This window comes from Nelumbo lutea, chromosome 4, assembly GCF_056320005.1.
Source record: "Nelumbo lutea isolate HS-2025 chromosome 4, American lotus-T2T, whole genome shotgun sequence".
Taxonomy (NCBI): Eukaryota; Viridiplantae; Streptophyta; class Magnoliopsida; order Proteales; family Nelumbonaceae; genus Nelumbo; species Nelumbo lutea.
The window spans coordinates 15,480,007-15,494,543 of NC_142687.1; the positions used below are offsets into that span (position 1 = coordinate 15,480,007).

The 14,537-nt window shown below is 36.9% G+C and overlaps 1 pseudogene across 1 annotated transcript; it reads left to right on the top strand.

The window, feature by feature from the left end:
• Positions 1 to 12,297: 12,297 nt before the first annotated feature.
• Positions 12,298 to 13,664, top strand: LOC148854135 ((-)-isopiperitenol/(-)-carveol dehydrogenase, mitochondrial pseudogene; annotated as a pseudogene). Its single transcript, XR_016113189.1, has one exon. The product of XR_016113189.1 is annotated as a (-)-isopiperitenol/(-)-carveol dehydrogenase, mitochondrial pseudogene (transcript).
• Positions 13,665 to 14,537: the final 873 nt, after the last annotated feature.

Genomic DNA, 14,537 nt, shown 5'->3' on the forward strand with positions numbered 1-14,537 from the left:
ACAAAATTGGTCAATGGAAAAAAGATATCCATTGACCAACTTTCCCCCTCTTATTTACTAATAAACGATGAGGCCTAAGCTTTAGGATTTCTTTCAATGTTTGTTTTGACCAAAATTGGGTGTAGGACTAGGTTAGAGTTTTGATTATTTGACTCAAATTGGGTTTAGGTTTGGTTAATCCTGGCCATTGGGTCATGATACCCCTACACATATAAAGGGTTTTCTTGTAATTTGGAACCCATAAATCAATTTCCAACTTAAATTAATGGCTCTTAAGTTTTCAAGAAGTATCACAAAAATACAATTGAAACTGCATAGTATTGAGTCTGGTTGGTGTGTGATCATGGGCCAGGTTAGGCTATGGGCCTATTATAAAGCTTTATTAATGTAATTATTTTAAACAGAATTTAAATTAATAAAATTCTCATAGAAATTTTAATTTTATAAGCTTAATATATTTTATTAATTTTATTGTAAATTAATTGTATTTATAAGACTAGTAATTTAATTGGACTTTCAATTAATAAAAATCATTATTATTATTGTTATATTAACAAATTTCAATTAATTTTTATAAATTTTAAATATTATTTAAATGGACCGAAATTATAAGCTCATAGATTTATTAGTAATAACAAATAGTAATTATGCTCCCTAATTAAGTTAATTAGGATTGCTTAACCACATAAATAAGTTACCTAAGTAAATAGCTAACCTAAAGCACGGGCTTGTTAAATAATTTGCACTTACAACTATTTTATAACATATGAAGCCATATTGGTATCAAATTAATGTATCCATATGTAGTATGAGTCTAAACTAAAAAGGGACCTATATCTAGGGGTGCAACTTGAGCCAGTCCAACCTGAGTCTGGACCGACCTGGCCTATAAATTTAAATGGGCTGGGAAAGAATTTTCGGTTATTGGATTGGTCCTGGACCTAAATGTTTGGGCCTTAATTTTTGCTCGTGGTGGGCCTAAGTTTTAGGTATGCAAGATTGAATTGGGCCAAAAAAGTTGAGCTCGACCTAAACTTTGGATGGGATTGGTTTCAGGTCTCCTGTAGCTTAAGCCCAACCTATGCCTAACCCAATCCAAGCTTGATTGAATAAATACATACATATGTGTATAATGTTTATGTAAAAACATATTTTCAATGTATATGTACATTTGTAAATGAGAATCTATACATATTCTGGATGAATTTCTCTTAATTTGGGTCATAAAAGCCCAATAAAATATAATAAAGGATGGCTATATAAAAATGTATACATAATTTTTTTAAACTCAATCAATCTGCCCAAGCGCAACTAACCCAGCTCAACCAGAGCCCAATTCGAGTTCTGTTGGATTAAGCTCGGGTTGGGCTGGGCGATAAATTCAGGCTTAATAACCTCAGGTTGGCCCTGGCTTGAACCTAAGGGTTGCACCTTTAGGATTGGGCCTAGGTTGACGGACAACCCGACTCAATCCACCTGAGTTGCAACCCTAGTGCTTTATTTGGATAGTAAACGGGTTAATCAGTTTATTGAATAAAGTAATTAAGTTCATAATAAATCAACGCTAACTAAATTATTAGGTTAGTAAAGGTTAGTTTGGTTAATTAATTAATTTAGTTTATAAAATTCAGATTTTGATAATTTAATGTTATCCCATAGTGAAGGGATTTTTGGACTTCAATCCTCCCTCAGAAATCTGAATTGCAGCCCTGTCTTAGTCTAATAGTAGCCCTCCCCCCCTCCTATACCGACCTATAAAAACCCCTTTTTTTAAAGTCAAATAAATAATTATGTTACTTTATTTTTTTCTTTTTTAAGCCTCTTTAAATATTTTTCACTAAAATATAATAATTTAATTTAAGATAATAAAGTAACTTGACATATTGCACTTGTATTAAAGGATAATAGTAAAGATCAACTCCATATTTTTTTTGAATAGGAGTAAAGATCAACTCCATAACGTAATCAATTTAGGGAATTTCTTGTAGGTAGAGTTGTTCATGGGCCGGGTAGCCCGATGGTCCGATTTAAGTCAGACTTGGACAGGATTTCAGGCCCGTGGGTTTGGACTTGGGCATACAATAAAATAGTTTTTAGGACATGCTCAGGCTTTCTCAAAAAAACCTAAACCCGACTTGATAATCTATTATATAATAAAACATATATATATATATATATATATAATATATTTTTTCTTTATTATTCTTCTCTTTTTCAAGTAATAATGAGATCTTTCATTATTATTTTTTTTTAAGTTTTGAAGTCTTTTAATATAAACAAAATAGTTTTTAATTAAATAAGAAAAGAAAAAAAATATTTTTCCATTTTTTTTATGGGCTCAGGCTCAGGCTCGGGCCTGGGCTTTGGGCTTTATATGAGGGTTGGGCTTGAGCTCAAGACCTAGGCCTAATGGTCGGGCTAGGCTCAGGCTTGGGCCTGAGTATATTCTGATGAGGGCAAATTTGGCCCTCCAGTGAAATTGTGACACGTGGCACCTCGTGACAACTAGGTAAACACCCAGCCAACAAACTTACGAAGTTGGTGACCCACCCAGGCACCAGTCTGGCTGGCCTGGCACGACCTGCGCGCGGCCTGACGCGCGTCTGCACGACCTGCGCGCGGCAGAAGCAACATGCGAGCGGCCTGACGCGCGGCCCGCGTGAACTGTGCGCGGCCTGTGCGAACTGCGCACGGCCTAGCACGCGGCCTGCGCGACCTGGCCGACCTGGACCAGCCTAGCACATGATCCGGCCAAGCCGCCCATAAGACGCCCACCGACAAACCTGGCCTAGACTGACCCGCCGACTGACACAGGCGCCAACCTGACGACCTGGCCTAGACACTGACCCGTCGGCTGACACAGGCGCTAACCTGACGACCTGGCCCAGACACCGACCCACCGACTGACGTAGGCGCCCTCCTGACAACCCGGCCCAGGTGCCGACCTGGCCACCTGACACAAGCGACAGCCTGACGACCTCGAGGAGTTCACCACCATACCTCGGTTCTGACAGGATGTGATGAGTCTTACCGTTTGGAGACTTTTCACCCACCTAACCCGCGATGACTCCAGTATATAAAGACCTCATCCCCCCAAAGGGGAGGAGGATGGAAAACAAGGGAAGTAACCCCTGCTCTCTAGCTCTCTCATATTATCTTCAAAGCTCTCTACAATAAGAGTGCTAACTTAAGCGTCAGAGAGCCCTTGTTGGGAAAATACCCCCGGGACCTCTGATTCAGTTCTCGCAGGTCCCTCAGCTCCCACTGCCTACAAAGGAAAGAAGATCACCTCATGCTGAGGGTAGTCGGATTGCGCCGCCCCAGAGAGCTCCACCATTCTCTAAGTCATCGGCTGCCTAGTAGGGAGTTCGCCACCAGGTAGCTCTCCGCCAGGCAGTTCACCATCGAGCAGTTCACCACCGGGCAGTTCGCCACCAGGTAGTTCACCACCGAGCAGTTCACCACCAAGCAGTTCACCACCGGGCAGTTCACCACCAGGCAGTTCACAACCGAGCAGTTCACCATCGGGCAGTTCACCACCAGGCAGTTCGCCACCAGGCAGCTCGCCACCAGGCAGTTCACCACCAGACAGTTCACCACCGGGCAGTTCGCCACCAGGCAGTTCGCCACCAGGCAGTTTGCCCCCAGGCAGTTCTCCACCAAGCAGTTTGCCAGTAGGCAGTTCACTACCAAATAGCTCATCACTAAGGCATGCCACCACTGGGTCAAATGACGAGGTACTTAGCCAAAAAATTTTACATCACAAAACATTGGTACGTGGCCAAAAACGGTTACATCATATTCTATTAATATAGAGATAAAGTCTGGCCCAAACCCAGCCTGAACCAGCCCATGAACAGCTCTAGGTGTAGGTGGTATACAAATTTTTTGTTGAGAAGTTGGAGCTAATTTTTAGCAAACCTATAAATGTGGCATAAAAAAAGGAGATATTTTAGAAGAGAGATCTTAGGAATATGAGAAGTGGGGTAAGACGGATGGGGGAAGAGGTGATAGAGATTTTAGGAGTACTTTTAGGCTATGTTTGGTTTGAAGGAAAATGTAGGGAAAGGAAGAGAAAGATATCAAAACCTATACAAGGTTTCCCTACCTTTCCTTTCCTTTCCCTACTTTTTCTTTCAAACCAAACACAACCTTATGTAATTAGAATGGTAAAGGGCAGGAATGGGAAGAGAGAGGGGTTATGACTTGGCATATTGAGAGTGGTGGGAATGAGAATTAAAGAGAATGTAGGAAGTGGGCTTTGGAGAAAGGAGAGGCCATGTGGCATGGACAACCTTGTTTTATATATACAGTATAGATTAGTTCATAGTAGAAAGATGATGAGAGAGATTAATAGTGTGAAGCAAATCCTTTCAATTGAATTGAATTGCCTAAAGATGATGAGAGAGATGAATAGTGTGAAGCAATGCTTTCAATTGAATTGAAATGTCTAGTTGGACAGGTTGGCTTGTCACTTGTAGGGTGATTAGATACGTGTGAACTCTATACAAGTAGTGCTGAAGGTAGGTAGTATGATCCAATGTTTTTGAACAGTTGTTGACTCACATTGTAAGACTGTTCGGCTCGGGAACCATCTAAGCAACCGGTTCCCCTTTACCCCAAAACCGGTCCCTAGCCAAAAGTCAATGAATTGGTCAATGATTCGTTGACTCAGTTGGTTGAATCATCATCCTTGGTCAACAGTTTTGGTTGTTTTTTATTTTAATTATTTTATTTTTATTTTTTAACATTTTTCGTTAGAACAGGCCATCCGTTTGAATCAGACGGTCAAACAGTCGACTTGGAAACCGGTGGCTAGAGCGGTTTCAATTTTGGGTTGGTTTTTAAAACATTGGTATGACTTGTCACTTGTGTTTATTTAGATAAGTGCATTTGATCATGGTGTGACATTTAATATGGGCCTTTTTTTTTATATAAAGTGCTTCTCCAAAATGTAAAAAGCCAAACGCCTAAAAATTCTATCTTCTTCAAAACAACCTTTTTCGGGTAAAGAGCACTTTTTGGATTTTTTTCTATAAATCGCTAATTCAGTTATAAGATAAACTAGATGGACTCCCCATAGAGTGAACCCCATAACCCATCCTCTTTGTGTATTGGGAACATTTCTCCATGACAAGCACGAGAGATGTGCCAGGTCGCCAGGTCGGCGGCCTAGGAGATGTGCTCGCCAACGAATTTGACATGCATATCCTAACACTCCCATGATCATTGGAAGTTGGACCATGTGCCGAACGATCCGAAAGGTGGTCAACGTGCATGGCAATTGCCTCCAGGAATCTCGGATCACTTAGTTGACCGCTCGGAAATATTGAATAAGTTGCGTGAAGCCCACGCCAAACAATGCCTATATAAAGGCACCAACCCCAATGACATGAGGGGGGCAAATAAGCATATTGTAGTTCTCATACTTTGTGATTTTTAGCTCGTAGTCTACTATGAGAGTACTAACTTAAGCATCGGAGTGACATCACCACGCTAGCAACCTCGGATTCTCTGATCCTTCTCTTGCAGAACAACTTAGTTCGTCATCCGCCTGGAAGCCAGATCACCTCTAACTGGGAGCAGCGAGATCGCGCAACATCATTTGGCGTTGTCTGTGGGAATTTGAAGACCTTGAAGACCTTGAATTTGGCACCGAAAGTGGTCCAATTATTAAAACTTGCATCCAAATTTGATCAAATTTGAAGACCTTGAATTCGAATGGACTCATATTGAATTTGGATTTAATCTGACTTTGCTTTAATTTTTAAAATATAAAAATTAAAAAGTTAATTATTTTTCAACTTTTATATATAATAAATTAATGTAAATCTAACATACTAAAATTTATTACACACACACACACAACACACACACACACACACACAGCACACACACACACACACACACACACACACACACATATATATATATATATATATATATATATATATATATATATATATATATATAAATTCATTATAATATAATATATAATTTTTTATAATTTTAAATATAATTACATAGATTTTATATATTAAAATCAATAAATATTATAATATAATATAATCAAATTTGGATGTTAAATAGATCAGATGGAGTCAAACTTGAGCCTGATCTGATTATTAATTGAATGCAGATAATAAAATCTGAATAAGATATAATAATGTAAACATGTCATTCAAGTCCGAGATAATTGGATTGAATATCGGATCAGGTTATGGAGTTGGCTTTAATTCTCATCAGTAGTATTTTCAACCCATCGCTAGCTTGATCGGTTGAACAATTTGAACCATCACTTGACCATAATTTTGGGTCCTATTTTAGTAAAAACCGCCATTTGGTAAATAACCTTTGATCGTTTCAACCCAGATGGTCGAACTAGTAACACACGACCTAGAGGTGAAGAAGGTTTGGCCTCAGGGTTGGTTTTAAAAACGTTGATCATCCTTGATTTTTGTTTTATATAATGACATAATCATGAATAGTTGAATGTTTAAGAACAAATATAAAACATCTTTTTAAGTGTCATTATTTCTTTTTGCCTTATATAGTGGCATCATTATAAATATATTGATGCTTAATAAATAATAGCAATTATAAATTATTTTTTACTTAAATAGTGGCATCAATGTAAATATTTTGATGCTTAATAGCAATTTTCAAAGAAGTTTAAGCCCTTTACACATTTTAAAACATTGCTTATCAATCATTTTCATTTGCTTTATTAGTAAATGTGCATGTGCTTTGTACGTGGCAATTTCAAATGATAACAACAATAATCGTATATATATATATATATATATATATATATATATATATATACTTATATAAAATCTTCTTACTCTATAACTTATGTCAATATTTTCAATTTATTGTGCTATGAACCATTGCTTGCCTAGATACCGATTAGACTAATTGAACCTAAAACCTTGACCTGGATTTTAAGTTCATTCTCCCCCAAATTGCTTGTCTATAAAAAGCCAGACTTAACCAATAACATGGTGACCAAGCTAATCAAACCATTGATTCATTTGATTTGTCTAATAAGGTGATGGAATAGAGATTAATTTTCTCTTTTCATAATTTTTGTATTCCATTTCTATCATTTAACAAATAAGAAAGTGGTTTCATTGCTAATCAATTTTAAATTTTGTATTCACTTTTTATCAATAATTAAAATTCTTCTTATTTATCATACTTAAAAACCAATTTTGTTTCCAAGTTGATTTTCAATATGCACATTTTTATATTATTAAAATTGTTATTCATGAATTTAATTCATAAAATTTAATGATAAGAAACAAAAATTCATTAAACTTAACAAGATAGAGTGGAATGAAATGAAAAGTAGTATTTTAAGTCAAGAAAAAGTCTAAAAGCCTTAAAGATCTATTATCACTTCTTATAGATTCAAAGTAAATTGTAATTCATCTACAAATCAACATGTATTTCTAAGTGTCTAGAGTAATTAAATTTGTTAAACTAAATACCCCATGCAAGTTAAAGTACAATTCATTAAGTTATATGATTTATAGATGTCTATTTAGACACGTTGTGAGTTATGAAAAAAAATATACATGTTGTGTAGTTATTTAATATGCATAAAAGAATTTCATTTATGCCCTCTTATACAATTCATTAAGAAGTTAACAATGGACGGCTCAATTTGAAGTTTACAATCAAGTACTTTGATCTCATTTTAAACAATCAACAAAATACTTGATTTTTCCTTAAATTCAAATACGGAAACATTAACACAGTGGGGAAAAATAATTCCTATAGATTTTCCAAAAACTCCTGGGGTTCTTAACTATTATCCCAAAAATAAGTCACTAATTTGTAAAACCTTTTCTATCTTGTCCTACAATTGTTCCCTTGGCTTCTTTTGGTAAAGTCACTAATTTTAGGGTATATTCATTTGAACAACATTTGAAATAGAGGAATTACATTTTTTTTTTCTTTTTTGGCTCCATGGGGCTACACAATAGGGGTGCGCCATCCCCTAAACCCATAACCCCCCAAACCCACGTGCAGGTGGGATTTGATTCCAAGTCTCTTAGCTATAACCACTAAGAAACCTTACCGACTGGCATATTGGCACCTTGTAAATAGAAGAACCACATTCAAAACTTATTTGATAAGGTTCTTTCATCTTTAAAGGGAGTTTTCAAATTCTAACCTTAACTTTTTCTTCTTAATTCCAGTTGTGATGTTATTCAGAGCCTTCTTATTAGTTATGTCTTGAATAATTGAAGCACCCAAACATGGGATGCTCATAATCTTATAAATCAGTTTTTAAAGCTTATCTGGAATTTTTTTTTAGAAAAAAATTACTTTTTGAAATGGATATTTCGGATGAGATCTTAAACATCTTAAGATTGGGGAGAAACTACTTATAAACCAATTGAAAAATAACCCCAAAACCACTATTTTAAATATAGGATCGAGTCAGATAATCGCACTATTTAACCTAGGAACTAGTTATAGTTTCACTAGCCCAGATAGTTGAACCACTAAACCATTTGACCCGAGCAACGATTTGTAGGTTTTTAGTCAATTAACCTCCCTCCCTCCCTCTCTCTCTCTCTCTCTCTCTCTCTCTCTCTCTCTTCCTCCTTACCCCCTATTCTATTATGCTATTTTGACACACTCTCTCTGTCATCTCTCACACATCTCAACTTTTATCTCTCCCCCTAGTCCCCTATCTCCTAATACAATTAATGTATCATCATAGGTTTTTAAGTTTTAAACGCCAATTTTAATGGAATGACAGGAACAAAAAATATAAATTAGAATATGAATCTAATATGGGCATTACGGGGTTTATTTCTCAAAAAAATAATATTGTGGGTCGAACTGTTCAACCTGGATAGTTAAATCACTAACTCGAAAACTGATGGTTAAAGTGGTTCTGTTTCTGGGTTGTTTTTTAAAACCTTACCAAAAACCATAGTCAAAATTGTGGAGCCATACTCAAAATCCACATTTTAAAGATGATCAAATAACAATGGTTTTGTTCAATATTAATTAAAAGAGAAAAATGCATCTAGCTAAAACTCCATTAAATTTCAATTACAATTCACTATTAATTAAAAGAGAGATAAATATATCAAATTAAACACTTCATCAAATTTCAGTTACAGTAACTCATTTAAAATAATCGACAAAATATCAAAATTGTCCTCAAATTCAAATCTGAAAACACAAAAGGGAAAAATTTATCCAACTACAATTATAGAAATTTTTAGGGGCTATTGGTACTTTTTAAATAATATAGATACAATGGCATAATCTCATAAGTAGTTGAATATTTAAAAATAAATATAAAATATCTTTTTAAGCGTCATTATAACCTTTTGTCTTATATAATGGCATCATTGTAAATATGTTGATGCTTAATGTCAATTATAAAACGGCAATTTGTTTTATATAGTGATATCATTGTAAATATTTTGATGCTTAATAACAATTATAAAATAGGGCTAAGGCCTTCATACATTTCACAACTTTATACATTGAAATTCCATTTGCTACAAAATGGGTGCTCCATCGGTACTAATTTTACTTTTAATATATATTATTATTATTATTATTATTATTATTGTTATTATTATTATTTGTATGGTTTTCAAAACTGGACCAGAAAAAACCGGGAATTGGTCTTGTTTTTCCTCAAAACTGGATTTTCTCAAAAAACCATTGATTTTGGTCAACAAACCATTGACCCGAGTGGTTAACCGTTCGAATGGTTTTGACCATTTTTTATTTTTCTTAAAATTTTTATTTTATATCAGAACGGGTCGGCCATTTGGTTCGAACGGTTGAACCGTTTGACCCGATAACCGGACATTGACTGGTTTAGTCTTCGAGTTGGCTTTAAAAGCCATGATTATTTGGTACTTAGAGAAGATCTAGCTGCATAATGGGTAGCTATAGCTCTTCCCCAAACATCAAAGGGACAAATAAAGGAAAAGGAAGAACCAAGAAGCACACAATCTTCATGTCCTAGCTGTAGGGCTACAAGTCGGACCGGATTAGGTCGGTTTGAGGCCAACCCTAGCCCAACTCTAAGTTCTAAACTCTCAACCCTAAACTTAACCAAACCCTATTTTCAACCCGACCTACCCAACCCTAACCCTAACTTCAACTAAATACCTCCAACCTCGGGTTGGGCCCAACCCCACCTTCTTCCCATCCCTTAAAATATTGTAGAACTTCTTAATCTAAGATCTTAATTCAACTTTCACTACATATATTAATCCTATGTTTTATTAGTATTTGTTTGTTGATATTTTTATTGGTTCTCTAAGTACAAAATTCAGAAAAAAAAGTGTTTGAAATGACTATAGTTTATTAAGAGTTATGACTTATAATAGATCTTTTATAGGCAACAAGTTATGGGTGGCAAGCAATAGAGAAGAAATAAAGAATAAAATGTTCAAAAAACATAAAACATGTTATTAAGGTTTTAGTATTTCCAATTAGGATTAAGTGATGTGATTATCTTAAAAAAAACAAATGATAGTATGTGAGGGGGCAATACAACTATATCAAATTCATAAATTTTAACCTTAACCCTAACCCTAACTCAACCAGAAAATCATATCGGAGTCAGTTCGGACCAACCTGACCCAAGTTGCAGACATACCTAGCCGCATTGTTGATGCTCCCTCCTTTTAAATTTAGTCAATTATTAATTCAGAGTCGTCCTCAATGATGATATCAAAATTATTGAGCTCTTCTTCATGAGGTGGACTTCCAAAGCAGCCCAAGCCTCACCATTAACAATGGCTAATATTTCTCCCACTTCTAGATGGTGAGGTCTCCAACTGATCCAGGTTACATTTCTATCTTATCTCTAGAATAATGTCTTTGATCAAAGTCGAACTATCCCCCAACTTTTTTTTTTGTTTTGTTTTGAAAGCAACTATCCCCAACTTAAACCATTATGTACGATCTTGCTTTATCAATAATCAAAGCAGGCGGCCGGCAAGCACTTAAGTTGGAAGATTTTTGTTATTAATATTCTTCCACGGATGCCATTGCCATAGAATGCTAGCCACACATTTTCATGAAGAAAGTAGCCATGGTTCTACTTCTCTCTCTAGCTTATACACTTTCTTCCACCACGTTTTTATAAGTATTTGAAAATTTTCTAACATTAAACAATGTTGTGTTGGAAAATTCCTTAAACTATTTTTAAGTTTTAGAAAATAGACTAAAACTATCCCTATTATTTGCCATTACCCAAGGTTTTTTTTTTTTTTTTTGACAATTAACCAAACCATAGAGACCAAGGATGCTAGACTTTGGATAAGCAACAAATGCACTCATCTGACATTCAAACCCATGATTTTTGCAGCCAAAATACCAAACCCATGGAAACTCTAATCAATCCTAAGTGGTTCTTCTTTCAGTGCCTTGACATTCTTCTTGCAAAGCAATGTTCAATTTATTATCTAACCTCCATTAGAAATTAAAATAGAACTTCTTCGTTGCCTCAAATTAATCTTGCTTTTAAAATGTAGCTTGGAAAACAAAAGGGAATTTGAAAGATGCTCTGTCTAGAATGGTCGATAAGAGAATAGAGGAAAAAGGGCTTTGTTAGATGATTTGGATAAAGCATCCTAGGGAGTTTAGGTGACAAAGGAAGAGCTTGCAGAGATTGGAATGAAAGGCAACGTATGGAAGCTACTCAATTGAGAGATTAACATGTTAATCAACTTGAGCGTAGAACTTGAGGTCTTCTATACCTTTCTTTTTCATGCCAAATTGAGAGACTACTAATGCCAATTATGGTTGATGGTTTTTTTGGTTGCCCTGTCGGTTATTTCGTGTGTCCCTATCTCTAGGCACAACATCCTTGGAACACGATGAGTTAAAAAAGGATGGGAAATGATTAACGATTTCAAGTTGGGCATCGACAGGGTGAGGGCAAAACTTGGCTAATGGCAATGGTGGGAGCGTGTGGACACTCAATTTAGAGGTAGAGCTGTTGTTGAAAATTTCCATCCATTGAATTTGATATTGAACATTCGAAAAACAATTGAGGGCAAAATCGATATTAATTTCATTCTTTCTGTTGATATTTAATGTCGACGTCAACGGTTAGAACATCAAGGATAGGAATAGCAAGGGGTGAGGATCATATTTTCATCCCTGACCTGAATCCATGTCAGGATAAAAGTCATCCTCTATTCCTGATCTCCAATGAACATGTATCGGTTTATATCGATTGATACGTATCGTGTCGATGACTTTTTAATACGTATCTACAGGAATTATATCGGGTCAGACTATAATTCAAAAGATAACTTAAACCGGTCTCTTTAAACCGATTTAAAAAAAAAATAAATAAATAAAAGAACACTGACCTAAGGGTATTTTAAAGGGATTTTGCAAATAGTAAGTGTGGTTTTCGTGAAAGTAAGGGTAGAGGTTTACCATTTTCCTTTTGTTTGACTTCAAAATATTGATTAAAGCAACGTGGCTAGTTGAGATTGGAGGGCTGAAATTGGCCAATTTCGGGGAATACGAAATCCGAATTGAATTTTTACGCTATACACAAACGCACGTCCAAAACATGCAACGGCAACATCCCGTCAGATGTCAATAAAATGGCTACTCTGCCCACGGGCTGACGCACAACGCAATCGAATAATAGCAATGGCACAGTCCAATGTTTGGAGGAGCTTGGAAGGAAAAGTAGCCATAATCACCGGTGGCGCCAGCGGCATCGGCGAGGCCACTGCACGTCTCTTTGCATCTCATGGCTGCCGTATCGACGTTATTGCTGACATCCAGGATGAACAAGGCCAAAAAGTCGCTACATCTATCGGTGCAGATCGCTGTATCTATATCCACTGCGACGTCACCGACGAAGATCAAGTCAGATCCATGGTTGATCAGACGGTACAAAACTACGGTCACCTAGACATCATGTTCAGCAACGCCGGTATCTTCAACGCTAACCAGGCAATTATCGACCTCGATTTAACTGCTTTCGACAGGCTCTTCACCATAAATGTCCGAGGTATGGCCGCTTGCGTGAAGCACGCTGCCCGAGTCATGGTGGATGCAGGTGTTAAGGGGAGCATCGTGTGCACGGCAAGTGTGGCAGCGACCAACGGACTTGAAATGCATGCAGACTACATCATGTCGAAGCATGCGGTATTGGGGCTGGTGCGATCGGCGAGTCGGAGCCTGGGGAAGCACGGGATCAGAGTGAACTGCGTATCGCCGTCTCGGTTGGCAACGCCGCTGTTGTTGAAAGCATACGGGATGGACGCGGAGGGTATGGAGGAGCGTTATTCATCTTGCACTAGTTTGAAAGGAACGGTGCTGAAGGTGAATGACGTGGCTGAAGCAGTGCTGTTCCTTGCTTCTTCTGAAGCGTCTGCATTTATCAATGGGCATAATATGGCCGTCGACGGCGGTTTCATTCCATTTTAGTTGCTGCCCCAGCATGGAAATGTCAACCGTCAACTGTTGACTACTGTTTATCTCTTTTCCTACGATCTTTTTTCACTTACTAATCGCCATAAATATTACTGAGTACCGGTTATGGAGTTGTTTCTCTTGAATTTTAATTTGGGCCCTAATATCAATAAAAGATTTAAAATAATATTTTTAATAAAATTTAAAAAATAGATTTATTTTTTTAAAATAATATCAAATAAAAATAAAATTACTGTTTATTTATTTATTTTTTATTTATTTTTTTGATCTCTGCTTGCTAAAGCCTTCCACGATTTCCAGTAACGCCTCTTCCTACCTTCGCCTCTACTGCCCAACACCGCCTCGGGATGTAAGATTAAAGAAATCACAAGACATTGCAGAATGCCTGTAAATCATTCCCCATAGTGAGAAAAAATAACGGTACTGCATAGCCTAAAAGAATAGAACAAATTACCGTCTTGAAACATCAAATCCCTCGGTATCTATCTAACAAGCAAACTAATACATACATGTATGATGTATCAATATCGAAGAAGAGAAACCTAAGATCAGGGTGTAACCTTGTAACCAATCTCAGAGAATTTCTGTTCTCGCGGCGTACCCATACTGGGATCTCCGGATGTTATCTTGGCGTTTCTTATAAACGAAGCCCACGAAACTGATTGCACAAGCGCCGAGAATGATCCCGGTCGCGATTCCAGCCTTCTGTCCCCCTTTCAATCCGTCAGAGGAGCCCGTCGACTCTTCAGAAGTCGCGGCCATACCTTTCAATTTTGTGATTAATGTTACTGGCGTCGACTGGTGATGATGTAGGAGACGATGTTGTCGAAGAGTCAAGTGCCTGATCCGATGGTGGAGGCACTAGAGGAGAACTAACATCGGGTGGAGGAGGGAGGAGTAGGACCGAGGGTGCAGGGCGAGGGAACACCGCTGCGCGGAGAAAGAGGTATGGGGAGGGAACAACGTTGCACCACCGATGAATGATAAACAAAAGGAACTAGATGAACAGTATTTTTATCCTTATTTCATATTATTTTTGAAAAGTTAATTTATTTTTAAAATTTTATTAAAAATAC